Source organism: Schistocerca americana, chromosome X, assembly GCF_021461395.2.
Source record: "Schistocerca americana isolate TAMUIC-IGC-003095 chromosome X, iqSchAmer2.1, whole genome shotgun sequence".
In the NCBI taxonomy this organism is placed as follows: Eukaryota; Metazoa; Arthropoda; class Insecta; order Orthoptera; family Acrididae; genus Schistocerca; species Schistocerca americana.
The window spans coordinates 277,211,656-277,239,045 of NC_060130.1; the positions used below are offsets into that span (position 1 = coordinate 277,211,656).

The 27,390-nt window shown below is 45.7% G+C and overlaps 1 pseudogene; it reads right to left on the reverse strand.

Moving 5' to 3' along the window:
- Positions 1 to 18,357: 18,357 nt before the first annotated feature.
- Positions 18,358 to 18,475, reverse strand: LOC124557095 (annotated as a pseudogene).
- Positions 18,476 to 27,390: the final 8,915 nt, after the last annotated feature.

Here is a 27,390-nt window from a genome sequence, read left to right on the forward strand (position 1 = left end):
AAAAAAATTGCGATCATGGTACTTTTGGTTAGAGTACTGCGATCGCAACGGAAAAAATTCAGCTAACATTACTTTTTTAATCTACATTTACTTCATCACTGGTCACATTATTTAATTTATATGGCATTTGAGAGGTAATATAATGACAAAAATACATCCATTTTCATGAAGTTGTAATTAATTTCATATGTTATTTGACTATTTACTAATTTTAATTAAATTATCTAGGACGAGGGACATGTTTGGCCAAGTAAAACCTCTCTAAATAATGATGCGAATGATGTTATTCAGTAATATAGTATGTCACAATGTGCCAGACCACAAGAGTAAAACACAATTACTCGTCGCATGTGCTCTCCGACATCACACATTGCAGGAGGGTATTTGTCATATAGACATGGAAAACATAAAGTGAAACGGCACCTGCTACATAGAATGAATGCAGTTTTCCCGCATTTAGGGGGAATGTTCAGAGTTTCTAAGGGAAAACGCACCTCGTTGACTTTTTCAAAAATATCTCCTTCTTCCAATAGTTTGAATGCAAACCATATATAGCCAATCATGAAAAATATATAGATTAAAATTAATTGTGAGCTGAGTCTAACCGTCACCTTATACATGTTCGTCTTTCGTAGCTCGAACGCTAACCACCTGATCACCATAAACTTAGACGTCAGGCATTACGCACAGACTCATGAGGCACATAATAGACCCGTAAAACTTCTCTTGTGATTTTCTCGGAATTGCCAGAGTAGTGCACTTGCACATTATGTTGTTTTAATGGCCTACTGAAGGTGTACAACGTTTGAAGTAAATCTGTGATCCCAACGTAGTGGCCTCCCCTTGTAAATTGCATCTTAGCTACTCAGTTACCAAGACGGCCTGTTGCGTCCAGATGTATTCAGACAGGAAAAGCAAATGCGTCTAGAACATCCTGGTACAGAGAAAAGACATCCAGCCAGGAAAGCATTCCGCCAAGAAGCCTCACGCAAGCACAGGCCGGCTGTCTTCCCACGCTGCCTAGTTTAAATACTGTTTTCTTATCGCTTAGATCATCAGTTACTCAGTCCACCTTGTCTCGATGTGATTCAAGTACATGTTGGAGTCTGACGGTGAAGCGGCACAGTGGAAGTTCAATGCTGTTTTCACTCTTAAAGTAATGAGGAAACAAGAAAAGTAAGTGGACACGCACACACACACACACACACACACACACACACACACACACACACAGAGAGAGAGAGAGAGAGAGAGAGAGAGAGAGAGAGAGATGCACAGACACGCATACGAACATGCACACACAATCTTCTACACATAACAAAATAATGTTATCCATATCTCCAGTCGTAAATTTTCGATGCAAAAAATTTTCTACATTCAGTTTTCTGCAGCTGCAGATGACTAACCGTGAAAGAGAAACAGATGTAACAAAAAACAGAGAAAAAAACCACAGCTTGTTGTACCGATCAAATTTGTGGATCCACCTTTTAAAAGACGGAAATTTCTGTGTGTACAGCCATTACACTACTGGCCATTAAAATTGCTACACCACGAAGATGACGTGCCACAGACGCGAAATTTAACCGACAGGAAGAAGATGCTGTGATATGCAAATGATTAGATTTTCAGAGCTTTCACACAAGGTTGGCGCCGGTGGCGACACCTACAACGTGCTGACATGAGGAAAGTGTCCAACGGATTTCTCATACACAAACAGCAGTTGACCGGCGTTGCTTGGTGAAACGTTGTTGCGGTGCCTCGAGGATGCAATCGAGGTCCATGTCAGTGACCTCTGGGTACTCCAGAGTCATAATGTGGCCCCCAAAGTGCTCCTCCAGGACATCAAACACTCTTCCGCTTGGATGGGGTCGAGTTCCGTCTTGAATGAACCACATCCTGTCGAAATCAGGGTCACCTTGGATAATGGGGTGAAATCATCTTCCAAAACCTTCACATACTGTTGGTAGTCACTGAGCCATCAAGGAAAATCGCACCGATTATTCGGTATCTGGACATTGCATATCACACAGTCACCCATTGAGGGTGAAGAGACTTCTCGATCGCGAAATGCGGATTCTCATTCACCCAAATACACCTATTTTGCGTATTAACGGAACTATCCAAATGAAATTCGGGTTCCTCGCTAAACCAAACCACATTCACATCGAAGTCCCGTTCGTCAACCGAGCGAGGTGGCGCAGTGGTTAGACACTGGACTCGCATTCGGGAGGACGACGGTTCAATCCCGCGTCCGGCCATCCTGATTTAGGTTTTCCGTGATTTCCCTAAATCGCTCCAGGCAAATACCGGGATGGTTCCTTTCAAAGGGCACGGCCGACTTCCTTCCCCGTCCTTCCCTAATCCGTTGAGACCGATGACCTCGCTGTTCCCAAAAACAACCCCCAACCCAACCCGTTCGTCAATTCTGTGGACTATAGTGTTGGCGAAACACAACCGCTGTTCCGTGACCCTGGGGCTTAATGACTGATGGGTTTGAATTCTGTATGGGAAGAGATGCAGTTCTGCAACAACAATTCGTCACAGTGTCTCCTGCTGGTTGATTCCCACCCGTTGTGCAGCTCGTCTGATCGACTTACTGGGGCTGGTTCGAAACACAGCGAGTGTCTTCTCGGTGTTTTCAGGCGTTTTCACCCTTTTTGGACGGCCGACATTGCCAACACTGTCATCACGAACACTATCCGTTCTCTCAAACTTGCGAATCAAATTCTTGATTGTTGGCGCACCTGCACCGGTTTTCTTCAGCTTTAACTCGGTCGCAAAACTTCCTTTGAGCCACAGTTGGGCTGTTATTGCTCGCATAGTAGACCTTCACAAGCGCTATACGCTCAGGCACGCTGTACCGTGACATTTTCACGTGCAGATGGTCAAGAATAACAAGGCGCGTGAGCATGTGCATACTAATTACCATCATGCCCCGTGGCCAATCGTGCAGTTTGAACGTCCTAACGCAAACCGTTCACAAGCTACGACGATTTTATTTCATATAGTTCAATTATTATTCCCCTGTATTACCTAGGCAGAGAAATACACACATACTTACAAAAACAATTCATATACTCAAACAACACAAACATACACGACACTGAAGTACTAATTCAAAAGATCAAACACATCCATATACCCACAACAACTAACACAAATCATTTGACATCGCATCCACGTACACCAACTTCCCCAGCACAGAAACCATAAACATCATCAAAAAGCAATTACAACAGTGGAAAGACACTCCTGAACCCAACATAAAAGAAATAATAAACTTTCCAAAATTAATAACAGAGCGAAACTGTTACTTAGTAATGCCGGACGTTATCAGGAATGGACAAAACGGTTCAAAAATGGTTCAAATGGTTCTGAGCACTATGGGACTTAACTTCTGAGGTCATCAGTCCCCTAGAACTTAGAACTACTTAAACCTAACTAACCTAAGGACACCACACACATCCATGCCCGAGGCAGGATTCGAACCTGCGACCGTAGCCATCGCGCGGTTCCAGATTTAAGCGCCTAGAACCGCTCGGCAACACCGGCCGGTGACAAAACGGTCTTTATGTGATTTGTTACAATTTAAAATGTTTTAGTAAAGTCTTTTAATAGCTACACCACATTTATGTAAGATAATTAAGATAAATTGACTAACTAGTTTCAGGTGTAAGTAACGTCCAGATCTGTAAACAAGCAAAAAAAGCAAAAGTACAGAAAACTGCCTTAGGAAAACTTCTTAAGAAAACAAATAGAAAAGATTAAAAGGTATGAAGCTTGTGACATGTGCTCATATAGAAAGCAACATGAATAAGAAAAAGTTTGAAGCTAACAGCAACAACAAGATTGATCAATGCTATACACCTGCAGAAATACACAAAAACAAACAAATATTTAGTAAAAATTTTTTTCTCATGTCGAACAGTTTTAAAGTAACAAGGAGATAACATTGCAAAGTTAAGAACCTGTTATTCACAGTAAAACGCCAACATATCATCTATGGAACAAATATCCTGTGTAACAGTCTTCTGAAAATGAACACAACAGGATTCTAGTGTTATATCGAAAAAGTTAACAACCTAACAGGTAGGGTATATATTTGTATATTGTGTGTTCTTCAAACACTTTTCTCTTGTTAAGAGGCTTTTCAAAGGCGATTGTCTGTATTTTGGCATTTTTTGTTGTTTACAGATTTGAAATGGTTCAAATGGCTCTGAGCACTATGGGACTCAACTGCTGAGGTCATTAGTCCCCTAGAACTTAGAACTAGTTAAACCTAACTAACCTAAGGACATCACAAACATCCATGCCCGAAGCAGGATTCGAACCTGCGACCGTAGCGGTCTTGCGGTTCCGGACTGCAGCGCCTTTAACCGCACGGCCACTTCGGCCGGCCTTTACAGATTTGAAGATATTTCTTATTTACAACTGAAACTAGCTAGTAATCTTATTTTAATTACCTTATGTAAATGCTGGGCTGGTTTAAGCTTCAATGAGACAAGCTACCACTTGGGGGCCAAGCTGAGAGGGGCGCCTCAGGTGGTACAGTAGTAAGATTTCCCTACAGCATATATTACAATTAGTAGCTACCGCTTGGGGTACAAAGTTGAGAGGGGCGCCTCAGGTGCCACAATGGTAAGACTTCCCTACAGGACATGTCACAATTAGCAGGGACCGCTTGGCATACCAAGCTGAGAGAGACACCTCTGTTGCCACAATGGTAAGACTTCCCTAAAGGACTTATCACAAGTAGTAGCGACTGCTTGCGGTACCAAGCTGAGAGGGACACCTCAGGTGCCACAACTCTAAGACTTCCCTACAGGATGTACCACACAAGCGGCTCGTAGTGGAATTGCTTGCTTATGGAATATCGTCTCAGTTATGCGACTGGATTTGTGATTTCCTGTCAGAGAGGTCACACTTCGTAGTAATTCAAAAAATGGTTCAAATCGCTCTGAGCACTATGGGACTTAACATCTATGGTCATCAGTCCCCTAGAACTTAGAACTACTTAAGCCTAACTAACCTAAGGACATCACACAACACCCAGCCATCACGCAGAGAAAATCCCTGACCCCGCCGGGAATCGAATCCGGGAACCCGGGCGTGGGAAGCGAGAGCGCTACCGCACGACCACGAGATGCGGGCTTCGTAGTAATTGACGGAAAGTCATCGAGTAAAACAGAAGTGATTTCTGGCTTTCCCCGAGGTAGTATTATAGGCCCTTTGCTGTTCCTTAACAATATAAACAATTTTGGAGACAATCTGAGCAGCCGTCTTGTTTGCGGATGACGCTGTCGTTTATCGACTAATAAAGTCATCAGAAGATCAAAACAAACTGCAAAACGATTTAGAAAACATATCTGAATGGTGCGAAAAGTGGCAGTTGACACTAAATAACGAAAAGTGTGAGGTCATCCACATGAGTGCTAAAAGGAACTCGTTAAACTTCGGTTACACGATAAATCAGTCTAATCTAAAAGCCGTAAATTCAACTACACTACTGGCCATTAAAATTGCTACACCACCAAGATTATGTGCTACAGACGCCAAATTTAACCGACAGGAAGAAGATGCTGTGATATGCAAATGATTAGCTTTTCAGAGCGTTCACACAAGGTTGGCGCCGGTGGCGACACCTACAACGTGCTGACATGAGGAAAGTTTCCAACTGATTTCTCAGACACAAACAGCAGTTGACCGGCGTTGCCTGGTGAAACGTTGTTATGATGCCTCGTGTAAGGAGGAGAAATGCGTCCCATCACGTTTCCGACTTTGATAAAGGTCGGATTGTAGCGTATCGCGATTGCGGTTTATCGTATCGCGACATTGCTGCTCGCGTTCGTCGAGATCCAATGACCGTCAGCGGAATATGGAATCGGTGGGTTCAGGAGGGTAATACGGAACGCTTTGATGGATCCCAACGGGCTCGTATCACTAGCAGTCGCGATGACAGGCATCTTATCCGCATGGCTGTAACGGATCGTGCAGCCACATCTCGATCCCTGAGTCAACAGATGGGGACGTTTGCAAGACAACAACCATCTGCACGAACAGTTCGACGACGTTTGCAGCAGCATGGGCTATCAGCTCGGAGACCGTGGCTGCGGTTACCCTTGACGCTGTATCACAGACAGGAGCGCCTGCGATGGTGTACTCAACGACGAACCTGGGTGCACGAATGGCAAAACGTCATTTTTTCGGATGAATCTAGGTTCTGTCAGCATCATGATGGTCGCTTCCGTGTTTGGCGACATCGAGGTGAACGCACATTGGAAGCGTGTAGTCGTCATCGCCATACTGGCGTATCACCCGGCGTGATGGAATGGGGTGCCATTGGTTACACGTCTCGGTCACCTCTTGTTCGCATTGACGCCACTTTGAACAGTGGACGTTACATTTCAGATGTGTTACGCCCCGTGGCTCTACCCTTCATTCGATCCCTGAAAAACCCTACATTTCAGCAGGATAATGTACGACCGCATGTTGCAGATCCTGTACGGGCCTTTCTGGATACAGAAAATGTTTGACTGCCGCCCTGGCCAGCATATTCTCCAAATCTCTCATCAATTGAAAACGTCTGCTCAATGGTGGACAAGCAACTGTCTCGTTGCAGTACGCCAGTCACTACTCATGATGAACTGTGGTATCGTGTTGAAGCTGAATGGGCAGCTGTACCTGTACACGCCATCCAAGCTCTGTTTGACTCAATGCCGAGGCGTATCAAGGCCGTTATTACGGCCAGAGGTGGTTGTTATGGCTACTGATTTCTCAGGATATATGCACCCAAACTGCGTGAAAATGTCAGTTCTAGTATAATATATTTGTCCAATGAATACCCGTTTATCATCTGCATTTCTTCTTGGTGTAGTGATTTTAATGGCCAGTAGTGTAAATACCTAGGTATTAAAATTACGAACAACTCAAATTGGAAGGAACACACAAATAATGTTGTGGGGAAGGCTAACCAAAGACTACGTCTTTTTGGCAGTACACTTAGAAAATGTAACAGACCTACTAAGGAGACTGCCTACACTACGCTTGTCCGTCCTCTTTTAGAATACTACTGCGCGGAGTGAGATCCTTACCAGATCGGACTGACGGAGTACGTCGAAAAAGTTCAAAGAAAGGCAGCAAGTTTTGTATTATCACGAAATACGGGAGAGAGTGTTACAGAACGACGGAATCTTCTCACGAAATTCCAATCACCAACTTTCTCCTCCGAATGCGAAAATATTTTGTTGACACCAACCTACATAGGGAGGAACGATCACTACGATAAAATAAGGGAAATCAGAGCTCTTGCGAAAAGATACAGGTGTTCATTCTTTCCGCGCGCTATGCGAGATTGGAATAATAGAGAATTGTGAAGGTGGTTCGATGAATCCTCTGCGAGGCAAATGTATGTGATTTGCAGAGTATCCATGTAGATGTAGATGTAGAATTAATAGCAACTGCTTGGGATACCAAGATGAGAGGGGCACCTCAGGTACCACAATGGTAAGATTTCCCTACAGGACATGTCACAATTAGCAGTGACCGCTTGGCATACCAAGCTGAGAGAGACACCTCAGTTGCCACAATGGTAAGATTTGCCTAAAGGACTTATCACAATTAGTAGCCACTGCTTGGGGTACCAAGCTGAGTGGGGCGCCTCAGGTGTCACAACTCTAACATTTTCCTACAGGATGTTTTGCAATTAGTAGCGACCACTTGGGTAAAAAGCTGAGAGGGGAACCTCAGGTGCTATAACCCTAAGATTTCCCTACAGGACGTATCGCTGTTAGCAGTGACCGCTTGGGATGGCAAGCTGAGAGGAGCGCCTCAAGTGCCACAACTCAAAGGTCTCCATACAGATCATATCGCAATTAGTAGCGACTGCTCTGGGTAGCAACGCTGATAACCACGATGTTGAGCACCCACAATTTCCTCCTTCCTTGGGGTACCAAGCAGAGAGCGACGCCTTAGGTGCCACAACTGTAAGATCTCTGTATAGAACATATCACAGTTAGTAGCGACCATTTGGGGTACCAAGCTGTGAGAGGCACCAGGGGCACCCAAGTGGAAGGCTTGCATACATACAGTGCATATCAAAATTAGTAGCGAAAGCTGGCGCTGGTGAGAGTGTATGGGTGAGTAGGGGAAGAGAGGGCGGCAAATGGTAAGTTGCTTGTGTGGAAAAATGTTGTCGAAATGGCCCTACGTAAATGCAGTCCAGGCATTAAAAGATACTTGTAAATATATATATTTTTAATTTTAATTAAACTGTTTCCCATTGGACAACCAGTTATACCCACAGTATGATGGGCTTCCCATGAGATCTACAGTTAGTGGACTCCTAGCCAACATCTTCCATACCGACACTGACAAGGAGAGGACGCCCACTAGTCATTGCCGAATTCGTCCATATTCGTGGTACATGTAGGGCGCGGTGAGACATGAAAGTGCCCCGAGTGGTAATTTCAGATGGCCAAGCGTTTAGGGAAAAAATTCTGATACGGATCTATCACCATGTACACCTTATCAATTGTCCCTGTGACAATATGTGTAGTAAGCGGTGTTTGGCTCAGCGGTGAGAGAACGGATTAGTATTGAAAGGGTCGAGGCGGCCGCGGTGGCCGTGCGGTTCTAGGCGCTTCAGTTCGGCACCGCGCGACTGCTACGGTCGCAGGTTCGAATCCTGCCTCGGGCATGGATGTGTGTGATGTCCTTAGGTTACTTATGTTTATGTAGTTCTAAGTTCTAGGGGACTGATGACCTCAGATGTTAAGTCCCATAGTGCTCAGAGCCATTTGAACCATTTTTGAAAGGGTCGAGGGTCTGACTCCGCCCACCGGCAAATACTTTTGCGCTCAATTGGCAATGCGTACACTTCTGACGTCACAATTAACTGCAACGTCATACAGGTTATTTTGTAGTTCTGTGTGCACAACATCAGCATGGGACGTCAGTCTTCAAAACAAGCGCATTTTCTTGCAAACTTGGGGCTGTGAACGGTCCATAAGGTGCAAACACAAATAATTGTATACAGTGAGTTTAATTTGACCTTGGTGGCGGTGTCAGCACAAACACCAGCCCCAAAGACCCATGCCTGAACGATGGGCAGCTATACAAAGGCCGCTACCAGACAACAGATCATCTGTCACCATACATTCAGGTTCCGTGTACGTACTGTGCTGTCGATTGTACACTGTGCTACCAGTACTGGACACTCTCTCGTGGATACTCGTTCTAGACATGGTTATTTTCACGCTTATTATGACCGTGCTTTGAACTGGTATCGCTGTTCGTGCTGTTAACTGTGCCGTTGACGTGTGCCTTAATCGTCAGACAACTTCTTCCATTGACTTACAATAGTTAATGGTCATCGCTAGCCAGGTAACTCATTCACCTGCTCGCTCCTGGCCGGGTAGCGTGACTATTGCGAGATTAGTGTCCGAATATTCAAGGAAATATCGCAATCATTGCAGACAAAACAACTGTACCGTGAGACACTGGAGGAAAATATTGTGGAAAGATCGAAAATGTCGCACAAAGGTGAAAATCTTAACAAACCTGGGACGTCGGTATTTAAAGAACAAGAGCCAGAAGATAATAGCCGCCACAGCGATGCGTCGAAACGATGACTGAAGACGGCGCTGGATTTATGATTACAGAATTTGACCGAAAGGATCTGATAACATCAGAAAGTTCCACGGTTATAACCGAAGAACACATTCAAATGCAAATAAAATACACCAGAAAATACTAGACATTTTATCCGAATATACGTTTGTGTGCGAAGAGGAGTTGATTCGGTTCGATGACGTCTTCGAAGAATGCGAATGTGCAGACGTGATGATGAGGTCAAAATTATTGCTTCCCCTGTTTCTTTGATAAGTATCACCCCGGTACATGTAGTATGGAAGTGTCGATTTGCATACACGACGTTCCCGTGTACGCGTTAACTACAATCCCTTTTTAAATGTTTGCAGTCCCACATTTCATCCTATGCCCATACTTTTTGTGCTTATATAAATTAATAAAATAACCTATATGATGATGCGGTTAATTGTGATGCCAGTAGTGTATACATCGCCAAGAGCACAAAATATGTGCCACCGGGCGGAGTCGAAACTGCGACCCTTTTAATGCGAATCCGATCTCTTACCGCTTTATCTTTTTTAATCTCATTTTGTTGGTTATTGTTCGTTCTATTTGTTCGTGACGGACGTCCGATGCCGCTTGTTCAAGTTCACCATTGATCCATTAACTCAGTTCTTTATTACAGAGGGCAGCTAACCCTCTGACCGAACTTGCTGAGCTACTGTGCCGGCTATCGCTGCGCCAAACACCGCTTCCTAAACACATTGTCACAGGGACACTTGATAAGGTGCACATGGTGATAGATCCGAATAAAAATTCCTTTTATTTCCTAAACGCTTGGCCATCTGGAGTTTCCACTTGGGACACTTTCTTGCCTCACTACGCCCTACATGTTCCATAAATTTGGACGAATTCGGCGATGACGAGTAGGCGTCCTCTTGTTGTAAGACACGAAACATACAGGACACGCAGTCGCAGCCAACAAGTCAACAATGATTTGAACACAGCCCACCCAAAAATTAAATTTAATCATAACAGCAGAAAATGACAAAAGTTAAATTTCTTTGATGTCACAATACACAGACCCGATAACCAACGTCAATTTTCCATATTCAAGAAGGTCACCACCACCAGCACAGCCATACACAAAGACTCAAACCACCTGATTAAGCACAAATACGAGCCAATGTTCTATACATTCTGAACAGTCTGAACAAGATTCCATTCAAAGAAGATAACTAAAGAAATGAACTACAGTTAATCAAACAAAGAGATATGAAGAACTGATATAACACAAACGTTATGGACAAAATGAATTACAAAATTAAAACAAAAAGGAACACCTAGCGCACAAAAACATACAGGTCATCACCAACATTAAGACACAGACACGCAGAACACAGACATGCATAACACAAACGCACGTGGCAAGAAGCACTCGCAGCAACTTGAAAATGATACACTCTCAATTACAATAAAGCAGCTCGCAGGATAGGCAACATAATAAGAGAAAAAGGCCTAAAATAGCCTACAGAACAGTGAACTCAATATGGACAAAACTAAGGACAACCAATATCAACACTGACAAACACAACACATCTGTTATTTATCATGTGACATGTCAGGACTGCAGTTCAATTTCTATCGCACAGACAAGCAAAAATTTCAGTATCATGTACACAGAAGAGCACTAAAAAGTAACACTGTCATTGTACATTCGCAGAAAACTATATTGATATGGTCCACAGACCGACAGATATCAAAACCAGCCCAAAAATTCGCAGATGTAAGATAGCCCCCCACAAAAACTAATAAGTGAGGAACACTACCAGCTACAGAAAGCCATAGTTAAAGGAAAAGAAATATTGCACTAATACACAGCTCTCTGCAATGGAACGAACACTGTTCTTTGCCCTCCCATAATCAAACACACACACACACACACACACACACACACACACACACACACACACACACACGTCTTACAAACAGAATAAAATAATGTTAACCATAACATCCCCAATCGCAAATTTTCGATGTATGTAACATTAAGTTCTCTATGGCTGCAGCTGTGAAACTGGGAAAGAAGAACATATGTAACGAAAAATACAGAAAACCACAAAAACCACAATGTATGGTAACAAGGTATACATACAAAATAATTTGAGATGTCTGGAGTGCAATTCAATATATATCAGACAGACAAGCAGAAGTTTCAATATTACGTACACGAAGAGCACTAAAAAGTAACAACTATCGTCTTACATTCGCAGAAGACTTGTACACAAAATTTGTGTGTTCTCAAATTTGTGATTATTTCTATTAAAGAACTGAAATTTCTATATGTACTCGTAGTAGTCAGCATCTTTTCTGTTACACTACTGGCCATTAAATTGCTACACCACGAAGATATCGTGCTGGAGACGCGAAATTTAACCGACAGGAACAAGATGCTGTGATATGGAAATGATTAGCTCTTCAGAGGATTCACACAAGGTTGGCGCCGGTGGCGACACCTACAACGTGCTGAGATGGGGAAAGTTTCCAACCGATTTCTCATACACACAGCAGTTGACCGGCGTTGCCTGGTGAAACTTTGTTGTGATGCCTCGTGTAAGGAGGAGAAATGCGCACCATCACGTTTCCGGCTTTGATAAAGGTCAGATTGTAGCCTATCGCGATTGCGGTTTATCGTATCGCAGCACTGATGCTCGCGTTGGTTGAGATCCAATGACTGTTGGCAGAATATGGAATCGGTGGGTTCAGGAGGGAAATACGGAACGCCATCTGCACGAACAGCTCGACGACGTTTGCAGCAGCATGGACTATCAGCTCGGAGACCGTGGCTGCGGTTACTCTTGACGCTGCATCACAGACAGCAGCCCCTGCGATGGTGTATTCAACGACGAACCTGGGTGCACGAATGGCAAAACGTCATTTTTTCAGATGAATCCAGGTTCTGTTTACAGCATCATGATGGTCGCATCCGTATTTGGCGACATCGCGGTGAACGCACATTGGAAGCGTGTATTCGTCATCGCCATACTGGCGTATCACCCGGCGTGATGGTATGGGGTGCCATTGGTTACACGTCTCGGTCACCTCTTGTTCGCATTGACGGCACTTTGAACAGTGGACGTTACATTTCAGATGTGTTACGACCCGTGGCTCTACCCTTCATTTGATCCCTGCGAACCCTACATTTCAGCAGGATAATGCACGACCGCATGTTGCAGGTCCTGTACGGGCCTTTCTGGATACAGAAAATGTTCGACTGCTGCCCCGGCCAGCACATTCTCCATATCTCTCACCAATTGCAAACGTCTGGTCAATGGTGGCCGAGCAACTGGCTCGTCACAATGCGCCAGCCACTACTCTTGATGAACTGTGGTATCGTGTTGAAGCTGCATGGACAGCGGTACCTGTACACGCCATCCAAGCTCTGTTTGACTCAATGCCCAGGCGTATCAAGACGGTATTACGGCCAGAGGTGGTTGTTCTGGGTAGTGATTTCTCAGGATCTATGCACCCAAATTGCGTGAAAATGTAATCACGTGTCAGTTCTAGTATAATATATTTTTCCAATGAATACCCGTTTATCATCTGCATTTCTTTTGGTGTAGTAATTTTAATGGCCAGTAGTGTATAGCAGACAGACAAGCAGAAGTTTCAATGTCACGTACACGAAATGCACTAAATAGTAACAACTATCGTCCTACATTCGCAGAAAACTTATACACAAAATTTGTGTGTTCTCAAATTTGTGACTATTTCTATTAAAGAGCTGAAATTTCTATACGTACTCATAGTAATCAGCATCTTTTCTGTTGTTTGACAGAAAGAAAATAAATAACCCACTGATGATGCTGTAACTTCAGTGAAACTTGTCTGTGTAAAAAGAAGAAAGAACTGTGTTTGCTTAAGGCACAACTTAGCCCTCAGAAAGAATGAGTGGAAGTTGTTAAGAATAGCGCCTCAAACTATTACACATCACATTTATCCAAAATTACTCTCCGCAAAAGTGGCTACGAGACTGCAGTTAAACCAGTAGAGTCTAATGAGTATATGGCCATCGCTGTAGGACAGTTTGAAGGGACAGTCCACCAAATAATACAATTTGCTACAGAGCACGCTAGCGACGATATGCTCGTACCCATTGCAGTCTGGGACGGTTGTGGTTCCTGGACAAAGGCATGCGTGTTAGCAGTCCAGTCGGCAACGAATTGGGTTGACACAGACAGGCGCACGCTCCGGTGTCGAGCCAACACTGTGGACGAGTTCTGCAGTCCTGTAAGTTAGGCGCGCACTAACGATTTTTCGGTCGGCCGGCCATAAAATCTTATTGTTAAGAAAGTGCTGTTTCGTAGAAGTACTCGCTTGGACGACAAAAAAATCGACCGATTGTTAAATCTGTAGCAAGACACAAAATTATTGAACGATCATCATCGACCCAAGAGCTCATTCAAAAAATTTCGATGTCTGGCGCCGCATGTGTAGGTTTTAGTCGACCAGTAGAATTACGTTTTGTAGAAACAATGTAAGAGAGCAGTGGCAGATTGACATCGTCAACGCAAGTTCCAAATTTCAAATGAGTGAACTCTAGCTTTCTGAAATGGTAAATATGTTTATTTCGTATATGTTGTCACATTACGGTAACTTAAAGGCTTTCAGTGCTTGAAACACTACAACGAACAACAGTCTAGTCGGTGATAGCAGGCTGAGAAATTGTGAGTAAAATATCAAAGTCGTTGCTCTACATTCTGGTGTTGTTCCAAAATTTCGACAAATGGATCTCAATTCTTTGCAAGACTTACTGTATCAACCTGTCGCCTGTCTTGCACTTATTACTGGATTTAGCTAATACTTTAGCCGACATTTCTTTTGTCCAAATTTAGTAGAGTGCAAACACTTGCTACCACTTCAAAATCCATATTTATCTGAAATGTTGTGTATGTCTCAATTGCCATACTGAGGGGCGTCGGATTACGAGTAGTGGCCATTGGTGTAGAACGCCAGTCGAAGGAAATGCTGGGCTAGCTCCTTATTTCATATGAAACGAAACGTATGAACATTTAATGCACGAAAAATTCTGGAACAATATTGACACGGTTTCTGAGATGGGATATACAGCTTTCCCTCCCAGCTGAGGATCACTGAGGATGTGGCAGATACTCATCATGTGTGGATCCCGAAAACAGGGAAAAACCACAAAAGAGAGTTCTTCTGTTTTACTGCGACATACACTCCTGGAAATGGAAAAAAGAACACATTGACACCGGTGTGTCAGACCCACCATACTTGCTCCGGACACTGCGAGAGGGCTGTACAAGCAATGATCACACGCACGGCACAGCGGACACACCAGGAACCGCGGTGTTGGCCGTCGAATGGCGCTAGCTGCGCAGCATTTGTGCACCGCCGCCGTCAGTGTCAGCCAGTTTGCCGTGGCATACGGAGCTCCATCGCAGTCTTTAACACTGGTAGCATGCCGCGACAGCGTGGACGTGAACCATATGTGCAGTTGACGGACTTTGAGCGAGGGCGTATAGTGGGCATGCGGGAGGCCGGGTGGACGTACCGCCGAATTGCTCAACACGTGGGGCGTGAGGTCTCCACAGTACATCGATGTTGTCGCCAGTGGTCGGCGGAAGGTGCACGTGCCCGTCGACCTGGGACCGGACCGCAGCGACGCATGGATGCACGCCAAGACCGTAGGATCCTACGCAGTGCCGTAGGGGACCGCACCGCCACTTCCCAGCAAATTGGGGACACTGTTGCTCCTGGGGTATCGGCGAGGACCATTCGCAACCGTCTCCATGAAGCTGGGCTACGGTCCCGCACACCGTTAGGCCGTCTTCCGCTCACGCCCCAACATCGTGCAGCCCGCCTCCAGTGGTGTCGCGACAGGCGTGAATGGAGGGACGAATGGAGACGTGTCGTCTTCAGCGATGAGAGTCGCTTCTGCCTTGGTGCCAATGATGGTCGTATGCGTGTTTGGCGCCGTGCAGGTGAGCGCCACAATCAGGACTGCATACGACCGAGGCACACAGGGCCAACACCCGGCATCATGGTGTGGGGAGCGATCTCCTACACTGGCCGTACACCACTGGTGATCGTCGAGGGGACACTGAATAGTGCACGGTACATCCAAACCGTCATCGAACCCATCGTTCTACCATTCCTAGACCGGCAAGGGAACTTGCTGTTCCAACAGGACAATGCACGTCCGCATGTATCCCGTGCCACCCAACGTGCTCTAGAAGGTGTAAGTCAACTACCCTGGCCAGCAAGATCTCCGGATCTGTCCCCCATTGAGCATGTTTGGGACTGGATGAAGCGTCGTCTCACGCGGTCTGCACGTCCAGCACGAACACTGGTCCAACTGAGGCGCCAGGTGGAAATGGCATGGCAAGCCGTTCCACAGGACTACATCCAGCATCTCTACGATCGTCTCCATGGGAGAATAGCAGCCTGCATTGCTGCGAAAGGTGGATATACACTGTACTAGTGCCGACATTGTGCATGCTCTGTTGCCTGTGTCTATGTGCCTGTGGTTCTGTCAGTGTGATCATGTGATGTATCTGACCCCAGGAATGTGTCAATAAAGTTTCCCCTTCCTGGGACAATGAATTCACGGTGTTCTTATTTCAATTTCCAGGAGTGTATTTGCGTTTTTAACAATCACCGTCTCTAACCGAATGTAGGTACCTTCCTCAGCTTGCGCTGTTCTTTAGATGGCTGAACACTATCTGAAGAATGCATCGTCTTTCTAGGTGGAAAGAGGCTGCCGGACGTTTTCCTGAAAAAGAGAATCTATTGGATAATATACGAACGGCTGACATGGGTAGAATTTTCGTATGAATATTTCCTGGCATCCCATACCTCGATCTCGATCCTTAGTTATGTAGTAACGAGGGAATATGTATCAAAACCTGATGTACACTATCCACTAACGTCCCCCTTTTTTCCTTTTAGAAAAGAGTGGCGACACTTCATGTTACACAGACACTCCACCTCAATTCATTTTACAGTGTTCAGCCGTTTGCAGAACCATGATTTTGAGAAAGAGTCCAGCATTGTGACTGAAACGATGAGCGTTGTGCATGGAAAAGTTACGCAGCCATAAAACTCAACATATTTCATTTTGTGTGACGGCAGCTACGAAAGCTTGTAGAGTTATCTAAACTGTAAAATTGTTTCCTTTCTATGTTAGTGGTTGTGTTGTAACCGATTATTAATTGTCTGTACCTTTGCGAACACCATTGTCCGATTTCTCTCCTTCATCTACATCTACATACATACTCCGCAAACCAACGTACGGTGCAAGGCAGACGGTACCTTGGGCCATGATTAGTTATTTCCTTTCCCGTTCCACTCGCAAATAGAGTGAGGGAAAAACGATCGTCTAAAAGCCTCCGTGTGAGCCCTAATTTCTAGCGTCTTATCTTCACGGTCCTTCGCAAAATGTAGTTGGCGGCAGCAGAATCGTTCACAAGTCGGCCTCAAATGTCGGTTCTCTAAATTTCCGCAATAGTAGTTTGCGGAAAGAGCATCGTCTTCCTTCCAGGGACTCCCATTTGAGATCACGAAGTTTCTCCGTAACCCCTGCTTGCTGATCGAACCTACCGATTACAAATCTAGCACCAGGCCTCTGAATTGCTTCAATATCTTCCTTTAATCCGACCTGGTGGTGGTCCCAAACACTGTAACAATACTCAAGAATGGGTCGCACTAGCTTTCTATACGCCGTCTCCTTTTTGGATGAGCCACACTTTCCCAAAATTCTCCCAATAAAGCGAAGTCGATCATTCGCCTTCCCCGCTACCAACCTGACGTGCTCATTCCATTTCATGCCGCTTTGCAACGTAACACACAGATATTTAGTCGAAGTGACTGCGTCAAGTTGCAGCCCCCTAATGTCGTATTCGAACGTTACAGGGCTGTTTATCCTACCTATCGGCATTAACTTACATTTTTCTGCATTTAGAGCTAGCTGGGCTAAGTCATCTCGTATATTCCTACAGTCACTCAAGGACATCTTCCCGTACACCATAACGTCATCAGCAAAAAGCTGTAAGTTGCTGCTCACAATGTCCGTCAGGTCATTTATGTATGTAGAGAATAAAAGCGGTCCTACAACACTTCCCTGGGACACTACCGACGATATCCTTGTCTCTGATGAACACTCGCCGTCGAGGACCACGTACTGGGTTGTTTTACTTAAGAAGTCTTCGAGTCACTCACATGTCTGGGAACCGAAACCCCATGCTCGGACCTTCGTCAACAGTCTACAGTAGGGCACAGTCTCAAATGCTTTCCGGAAATCTAGGAATATGAAATGTGCCTGTTGTCCTTTAGTTATGGTTTTTAGGATATCATGGGAGAAAAGGGAAAACTGTGCTTCGCACAACCGATATTTTCCAAATCCGTGCAGATTTGTGGGTAGAACCTTTACCGTCCCAAGGAAATTTATTATATTCGAACTCAGAATGTGTTAGAGAATTCTGCACTGAACAGACGTTAAGGTTATTGGTTTGTAATTATGCGGGTCAGTCCTTTTCCTCCTCCCGAACAGGCCATGAAGGCCCAACGGTACCGACCGGCCACCGTGTCATCCTCACCCCACAGGCGTCACTGGATGAGGATGTGGAGGGGCATGTGGTCAGCACACCGCTCTCCCGGCCGTATGTCAGTTTCCGAAACCGGAGCCGCCACTTCTCAATCAAGTAGCTCCTCAGTTTGCCTCACAAGGGCTGAGTGCACCCCGTTTGCCAACAACACTTGGCAGACCGGATGATCACCCATCCAAGTCCTAGCCCAGCCCGACAGTGCTTAACTTCGGTGATCTGACGGGATCCGGAGTTACCACTGCGGCAAAGCCGTTGGCCGTCAGTCCTTTTAACTTTATTATATACAGGAGTCACTTTCGCTTTTTTCTGTTAGCTTGGGACTTTTCACTGGGCGAGAGATTCGCGATAAAATCAGGCTAAGGGGTCGATGCTGCAGCGTACTCTCCGTAAAACCGAACCGGCATTCCATCTGGACCTGGTGACTTATTTTGTTTTCAACTCTTTCAGGTACTTCTCTACGCAATGGAGGTCAGTTTCTATGCCCTTCATGAGGGAGTCGGAACGACCGGCAAACGACGGTATGTTTATACGATCCTCCTGCGTGAATGATTTCTTAAACGTGAAATTTAAAACATAAGATTTCCTGTGGCTGTCTTCTATTGCCGCTCCAAACTGGCCAACGAGTGACTGGACAGCTTGCTGATGTTACATACGACCAGAATTTTCTCTGGTTCTCGGCAAGATCTTACTCTAACGTATGACGGTGGAAGATGTATGCTTCTCGCGTTGATTTTCTTATGAACACACGAATTTCTGCTAGCATTTGCCTGTCAACACTTGTGCACTCTTTTTTTGAACAGTGAGTGCAACAATCTCCCTTTCCTCGGCATTTTCCGACCTTGATTATTAAACCGCAGAGAGTCCTTTTCGTCATTAATCCACTTACTTGGCACATAATCTCCAGAGCGCAATTTGCAGTCAGTCTAAACTTTGCCCATAATCCGTCTACCTCCATCATACTGGAGCTAAATGATTTCCATACATTGTCTAAGTGAGATGCTAACAACTGCTTATCTGTTTCTTCTAGCATAAACACTCTTCTGGCCTTCTTGACGGATCTACACTCCTGGAAATGGAAAAAAGAACACATTGACACCGGTGTGTCAGACCCACCATACTTGCTCCGGACACTGCGAGAGGGCTGTACAAGCAATGATCACACGCACGGCACAGCGGACACACCAGGAACCGCGGTGTTGGCCGTCGAATGGCGCTAGCTGCGCAGCATTTGTGCACCGCCGCCGTCAGTGTCAGCCAGTTTGCCGTGGCATACGGAGCTCCATCGCAGTCTTTAACACTGGTAGCATGCCGCGACAGCGTGGACGTGAACCGTATGTGCAGTTGACGGACTTTGAGCGAGGGCGTATAGTGGGCATGCGGGAGGCCGGGTGGACGTTCCGCCGAATTGCTCAACACGTGGGGCGTGAGGTCTCCACAGTACATCGATGTTGTCGCCAGTGGTCGGCGGAAGGTGCACGTGCCCGTCGACCTGGGACCGGACCGCAGCGACGCACGGATGCACGCCAAGACCGTAGGATCCTACGCAGTGCCGTAGGGGACCGCACCGCCACTTCCCAGCAAATTAGGGGCACTGTTGCTCCTGGGGTATCGGCGAGGACCATTCGCAACCGTCTCCATGAAGCTGGGCTACGGTCCCGCACACCGTTAGGCCGTCTTCCGCTCACGCTCCAACATCGTGCAGCCCGCCTCCAGTGGTGTCGCGACAGGCGTGAATGGAGGGACGAATGGAGACGTGTCGTCTTCAGCGATGAGAGTCGCTTCTGCCTTGGTGCCAATGATGGTCGTATGCGTGTTTGGCGCCGTGCACGTGAGAGCCACAATCATGACTGCATACGACCGAGGCACACACGGCCAACACCTGGCATCATGGTGTGGGGAGCGATCTCCTACACTGGCCGTACACCACTGGTGATCGTCGAGGGGACACTGAATAGTGCACGGTACATCCAAACCGTCATCGAACCCATCGTTCTACCATTCCTAGACCGGCAAGGGAACTTGCTGTTCCAACAGGACAATGCACGTCCGCATGTATCCCGTGCCACCCAACGTGCTCTAGAAGGTGTAAGTCAACTACCCTGGCCAGCAAGATCTCCGGATCTGTCCCCCATTGAGCATGTTTGGGACTGGATGAAGCGTCGTCTCACGCGGTCTGCACGTCCAGCACGAACGCTGGTCCAACTGAGGCGCCAGGTGGAAATGGCATGGCAAGCCGTTCCACAGGACTACATCCAGCATCTCTACGATCGTCTCCATGGGAGAATAGCAGCCTGCATTGCTGCGAAAGGTGGATATACACTGTACTAGTGCCGACATTGTGCATGCTCTGTTGCCTGTGTCTATGTGCCTGTGGTTCTGTCAGTGTGATCATGTGATGTATCTGACCCCAGGAATGTGTCAATAAAGTTTCCCCTTCCTGGGACAATGAATTCACGGTGTTCTTATTTCAATTTCCAGGAGTGTATAAACGTTAGTAAGCACCGTCGCTATAATGACATTATGATCACTAATCCCTATTTCTATACTGACACTGTCGATAAGGTCAGGCCTGTTTGTAGCTACAGGGTCCAAAATATTTCCACTGCGTGTGCGTGGTCTAACTAGTGTTCAAGACAGTTTTCGGAAAGCTAAGTTATTCACATACAGTGGTACGCCGCCTGTTTCACTTTTTCCAACAACATTTATCAACTATAACTGAGACGTTTTCAACAACGACGTGGATGATGAGAACAATACACTGAACAGTACAGGGCAGTAAAGTCTCCAACCGAGAAGACGGAATAAAAACTATTTGCATGCGGAACTATATGTAACATTTCCTGTCTGCTGAGAAAGATGCAGCCCAATTTTACGTGTCTGCATATCGAAGTTCATGTTCGAGACGAGAATGTGTTACACATATTTGCAGAAAGCAAACACATGGCTGTACTTGTGTCGATAAGCTCTGTTTCCCAAGCCGGAAGCTACACAAAAGGGACTTTCATTCCATTTCCGACTCCGTGCTCGGTGCAATTAACTGCTGTGGTCGGGACAGCTCCGCTACTTATTCGACACAGAATATCAAATACAGTTACTAATACTTTGAGCGTTGGTTCAATTAAAGATTTTGGCCTAACTTGGCATTTCAGTTCTATCCGGATGATTGAAAAGTGACAGAAAAATGAAACAAAGTCAATAATTCTAAAATTGCTACCAGAACTTTGGACAGAAACGCATTGGAAAATAGTGCGCTTTCTTTAGCGTAAAAATGTATTACTACTACAGCTATATTTTTCACTGACCGATGACGGATTAGCGACCCTTAACCTGCTTTACTTCATCAGGTTTGCTGTCTGATACAAACTGAAAATATGACAACTACATTAAAGTCCTGTGAACATACAGGATGGTTTTCCACTTAAACGTAGCTTAAATTACTAACTTGTTGACTGTTTACGCTATTATACCAACTGGTGACTCAACTGTGGAGCTCTTTTCTCAGCATCGAATAGGTTAGGGCAGTGGTAAGACAATGAATTCGCAGTCGGGAGGAAGAAAGTTCAAAACCTCGCCAGTAATCTGGCTTTAGGTTTTGCATTGTTTCACTAAATCGCACATGACAAACGCCGCAATGATTCCTTTGAAAAGGGATGGACGATTTCTTTCTTTATCCTTCCACAATTCGTGCTTGTGCTTCGTCTGTCTTGGCCTCATCGTCGACATGACGTTATGTGCCAATTTTCCTTCCTTCCTTTTATTATCTATAGTAAAGAACTCAAAATAAATTATTCGTAATACGCAAATAAATTCAAAAATAATATTTTCCTTTGAGAACCACGGGCTACGCCTAAAGAACTAGGTGACGTATCTCTGATTTTGAAACTAAATGAAATTCACTTAGAAAAAAAAACGAGTAAAACGAGGACTCGCTGAAAAATAATGCCTTCGAATATTTTATATGAAAAGCTTTTCAAGTAAAACAAACTTTACTAACATTCTACATCTTTATTCTTCATGTCTGCATAGTTATTCCTTAACATTGTCACCAAAGCGACGAACACATTTCTCCTATCAAGGGACCAGAGAGTTGATACCATCACTGTAGAATGTTTGATTTCGTTGACAGAGCCACATCGTCACCTCTCATTGTACCATTTCATCACTGTCAAAGTGAAGTCCTTTTTTTTTTTTTACTTTATTGTTATTTTAAAACCTGTACAACAGGCAGGCTGTCAGCAGCACACTACGCTGCTCTTCAGCCATAGAAGACACAAGCAGCAAAAACAGTGAGAAGACACATAAGTCACAGAGCGGTGGGCAATAAAACAGGAGACACATAGAGACAATCACGGAGCCGTTCACACTCGTCGATAATCCACACTGCTAGCTGATGAGACGACGCACAACCACTGAAGATGATGATGGCACTGGTGAACGAAGGAGGGGACGGTGAACACTAAACACTAAACACTAAACACACAAAACGCTGATGGCGGCGACCTCCGGCGCGCGAATGTCCACGCAATGTGTGCGAGTCCGGGGACCTGCCAAGAGGGGTAGAAGGGGGAGGTGGGGGAGAGGGGAGAAAAAGGATGCCAATGGCTGAGGAGTCGGGGGCAGGAGGAGAGGAACAGGGGAGGGGAGGCCCGGGGGAGGAGAGGGGGAGAAAAGGAGGAGGGAGGGAAAAGGGAGAGGAGGGAGGGAGGATGCACGGAGGAATAAGTACTGGAGGAGGGCGGGAGGATCAAAGTTGGTAGGAGGGGTAGATGGAAGGGAGGAGGGCATCATCAGGGAGGGGGAGCTGGCGGAAGCCACCTTGGGAGAGGGTAAGGAGGGTGGAGAGGTGGAGACCGGGTGGGACGTGCGAATACAGGCGCGGCAGCGGGCGGGGGTGGGAGAGGATCGGGGAGACGAGCGGGTGAGGAGGATCGAGTTTGTGGGAGGTGTACAGGATCCGTATCCTTAAAGTGAAGTCCTCGATGGTGTTCTTTAAGTTCTGGAAACAGATGAAAAAAAAAATGGGGACAGTCGGGACTGTATGATCGACGACGCATTATTCCATAAGTCGCAGGGCTCGTGTATGGTCTGACATTGTCATGATGAAGGAGATGGTGCTCCAAGTGCGGACAAACTCTTCGAATTTGTGCTTTCAGTTTTCTGAAGGTCTCTCACGCCCCGACATAGCTAACTTACACACCGCACGTTACACGCTACAACTCGGGGCACTCTAGCGGCGAAGAGTTGCAACTTGTTTCAAAGCAGAGCGAAAGGCGACCGCGTAAAACGCGTGACATGTAATACCCCATCGATGTTGAGAACGGGATAAAAAAATTCGGAGGCGTTACTTTTCAGCACGACCTTTTAGTTAGTCTTTCTACAAGATAAATAGCACTGAACTAGCAACTGAAGAAAAATGGCTGCAAATATAATAAACATATAATTATTCTGACACTTGCTTAGTCACGTTTCATTGTGTGAGTTTCTGTCAAAACTTCAATGTTGAGTTCAACACTGCCTTTATTGGAACAGATAACTGACGTCCACTCTGTGCTAACACACAACTACTAGAAAGTCCAGTCATAGCAATGTGGTCGTGCGCTAGCAAACTACACTGAAGCGCCAAAGAAACTGGTAACGGCATACGTATTCAAATACAGAGATAATTAGACAGGCAGAATACGGTGCTGCCGTCGGGAACCCCTACATAAGACAACAATTTTCTGGCGCAGTTGTTAGATTGGTTACTGCTGCTACAATGACAGGTTATCAAGATTTAAGTGAGTTGCAACGTAGTGTTATAGTCGGCGCACGAGCGATAGGACACAGCATCTCCGAGGTAGCGATGAAGTGCGGATTTCCCAGTATGACCATTACACGAGTGAACTGTGAATATCAGAAATCTGGTAAAACATCAAATCTCCGACATCGCTGATGCCGGAAAAAGATCCTGCAAGAACGGGACCAATGACGACTGAAGAGAATCGTTCAACGTGACAGCAGTGCAACCCTTCCGCAAACTGCTGTAGATTTCAGTACTGGGTCATCAACAAGCGTCAGCGTGTGAACAGTTCAACGAAGCATCGTCGATATGGGCTTTCCGAGCCGAGGGACCATTAGTGTACCCTTGATGACTGCACGACACAAAACTTTACGCCTCGCTTGGGCCCGTCAGCACCGACATTGGACTGTTGATGACTGGAAATATGTTGCCTGGTGAGACTAGTCTCGTTTCAAATTGTATCGAGCGGATGGACATGCACGGGTATGGAGACTACCTCATGTACCCATGGACCCTGCGTGTCAGCAGGGAACTGTTCAAGCTGGTGGAGACCGTAATTGTGTGAGGCATGTGCAGTGGCAGTGATATGGGACCCCTGATACATCTAGATACAACTCTGACACGTGACACGTACGTAAGCACCCTGTCTGATCGCCTGCGTCCATCGTGTCCATTGTGCATTCCGATGGATTTGGGCAATTCCAGCAGGACAATGCGACACCACACACGCCCAGAATTGCTACAGAGAGGCTCCAGGAACACTCTTCTGAGCTTAAACACCTCCACTGGGTACAAAATTCCCCAGACATGAACATTATTGAGCATATCTGGGATGCCTTGCAACGTGCTATTCAGAAGAGATCTCCACCTCCTCGTACTCTTATGGATTTGTGGACAGCCCTGCAGGATTCATGGTGTCTGTTCCCTCCAGCACTACTGCAGACATTAGTCGAGTCCATGCCACATCGTGTTGCGGCACTTCTGCGTGCTCGCGAGGACCCTACACGATATTAGGCAGATTGACCAGTTTCTTTAGCTCTCCAGTGTATCTGAAAGATGTTCAAGCCTACTGATACGTGTCTGTCTATAATCACATAATAGATAATCCAAATGGCAAGTTAAGCATATACCAGAGTCTGGATCTAGTAATACTGTGAGTGAGCGGTGTCAGAGAGCGTGAGCGTATATGCAACAAGTGCGAATAGGATTTCTATTTAAAATTTCATTCCCCCAGTCTCATTGTACTTCGTGAACTCAAATGGGAATCCCCGGAGGAAAGACGATGTTCTTTCCGCAAGGCACTATTGCGAAAGTACATTTTTCGTAACGACAATGAAATCAAGGTGAGATAAATTAGGGTACTTACAGAGGCTTTGAGACAGTCGTTTTTCCCATCGCTCTGTTTGCGAGTGGAACAGGAAAGAAAATGATTAGTAGTGGTACGTAGTACCCTCCGACATCCACCGTATGGTGGCTCGCGAGGTATGTATGTAAATATATGTAGATTATGGGAGCGGGCAGGTAACTTTCAGTATGGCGCTTTTAAGGCTAAATATATTTTTAAATCTTTTAGAAATACTTAAAATATTGAAGGAGATTAAAAATAGAGGGATAAAATACATAAACCCTGTTGCTGAATTAAGGCGATGTTCACGATCTGTTCGCTGTGCACTGCGAGTGAATGACCAGCTGCTCCTACTATGTGTACGAGTACATGGGTGGATGAGGAAGGAAGATTAGCGCCCCATCAGTGACATCGTTAGAGACGAAGTTAAAGCTTGGGTAGAGTGAAGATGGGGAAGGCACTCACTGTGTCCTTTTCAATAGGACCATCCCGGCTTTCCAATTGGCGATGTAGGAAAACCAAGGTAAATCCAAACCGTGGTGACTGAACGACAATTTAAAGTGAATCCAGTGTCTTGTCACTGCATCATTTCATTCGGTACGGGTGAATGAATGTGTATGTGGAACGAGAAGCAGTATAGGAGACTGGTTGGGGTTTTTAGGTGGTAGGAAAGGGAGTTATATGTGGGTGTTCGATGTGGAGTGGGAGTTACAGGGGGGAGGGTAGTTAGCAAAGCCTTGATTCGGGCAGGGGATAGGAAAAGGAGGACTATAGTGGATAGGAAAGTTAAATTTCTGAACCAGGAATCAGGAATTGGTTAAAGTTATAGTTTGACATGATCTGGAGTGTGCGGAGGCGAAGAGAAGGAGGCATGTTTTTGTAGAAGGGCGGCAGCAGCTCTGGTCGGATGAGGAGTGAGGTACCATGGGATTCTGCTGATTAAGGCGAAGGGGAGTGCCGGACCGTTTTTTAATCTCTGGCGCTCACCAGAGGGGTAACCTACGTGATACGTCATTTCAGAGATATCAGCTACTTCGTCGGAAATCATATTGATACCGTGCGGTTATAATTAAAGCGCAGATATTCACGGAGGCCCTGTGTGCGCTGTAATTCTCGTACAGCAGCGAAACTTGGTAGATATGCTAATGCGTTAATACGGGATCGATTTACGCTGGAAAACAAACTGATTCCACTTGTGGTCACCATGTCCAACTCTAGCGCTGTGCACTGCCTGGATGGTGGTATAATATCCACGCTGTCATCTGCAAGCCATAACATGAGTGAACACGATGGCTGTCGTGAAAAGAGACCATGCGCTGTTAGTGAAACTGTTTTATCTGTACGGCAGCATTTACAGTGCTGCACTGAGAGAGCATTGCCGACTGAAATGTTTGAGGCGAGGCCCGATGTCATTAACTTGTTTAAAGAAAATGATAATGAAATTCGAATGCGGCAACTGGAAGAAGAAGACGTCCTATGGTGGTGGAAGTTATTGAAGAAGTAGCTGTTGCTGTAATTGACCATACAGCACGTGCCCAGGGCAATGCGAGTGCTTGTGCAGAGTCACGAGAGTTGTCCATCCCATAGTCAACAGCACGGAAAGTTTTGCGGTCTATTTTCCAGAAGCTGCAGAATCTATGATGATGATCGTCAGCTACGTTCTGAATTTGCTCTTCGGTTTCAGGCACGGATCGCAGTTGATAACATTTGGCCGGGAAATATTCTATGGAGTGAAGAGGCAGATTTTACACTACAGGGTACAGTGAATACACAGAACTGCCGAATTTGGGTACTGTTAAACCGCGAGCTGTGCACGAAGAGCCATTCCTTTCACCGTATGTGAGTGCGTCCTGTGGATTCACAAATACCTTTATTCACGGTCCGTTCTTCTTTGAAGAGAATACACCTGCGGGCCTGTCAGGTGTACCGTGACGTCAGCTGTGCAGCATGTGGTTCGTCCATTGTATGAGCGCAACCGTGTGGAAACCACTGTTTTCATGCATGTCGCTAGACTAGTGAAATGTCTGTTTAATACAACCTTCGACAAA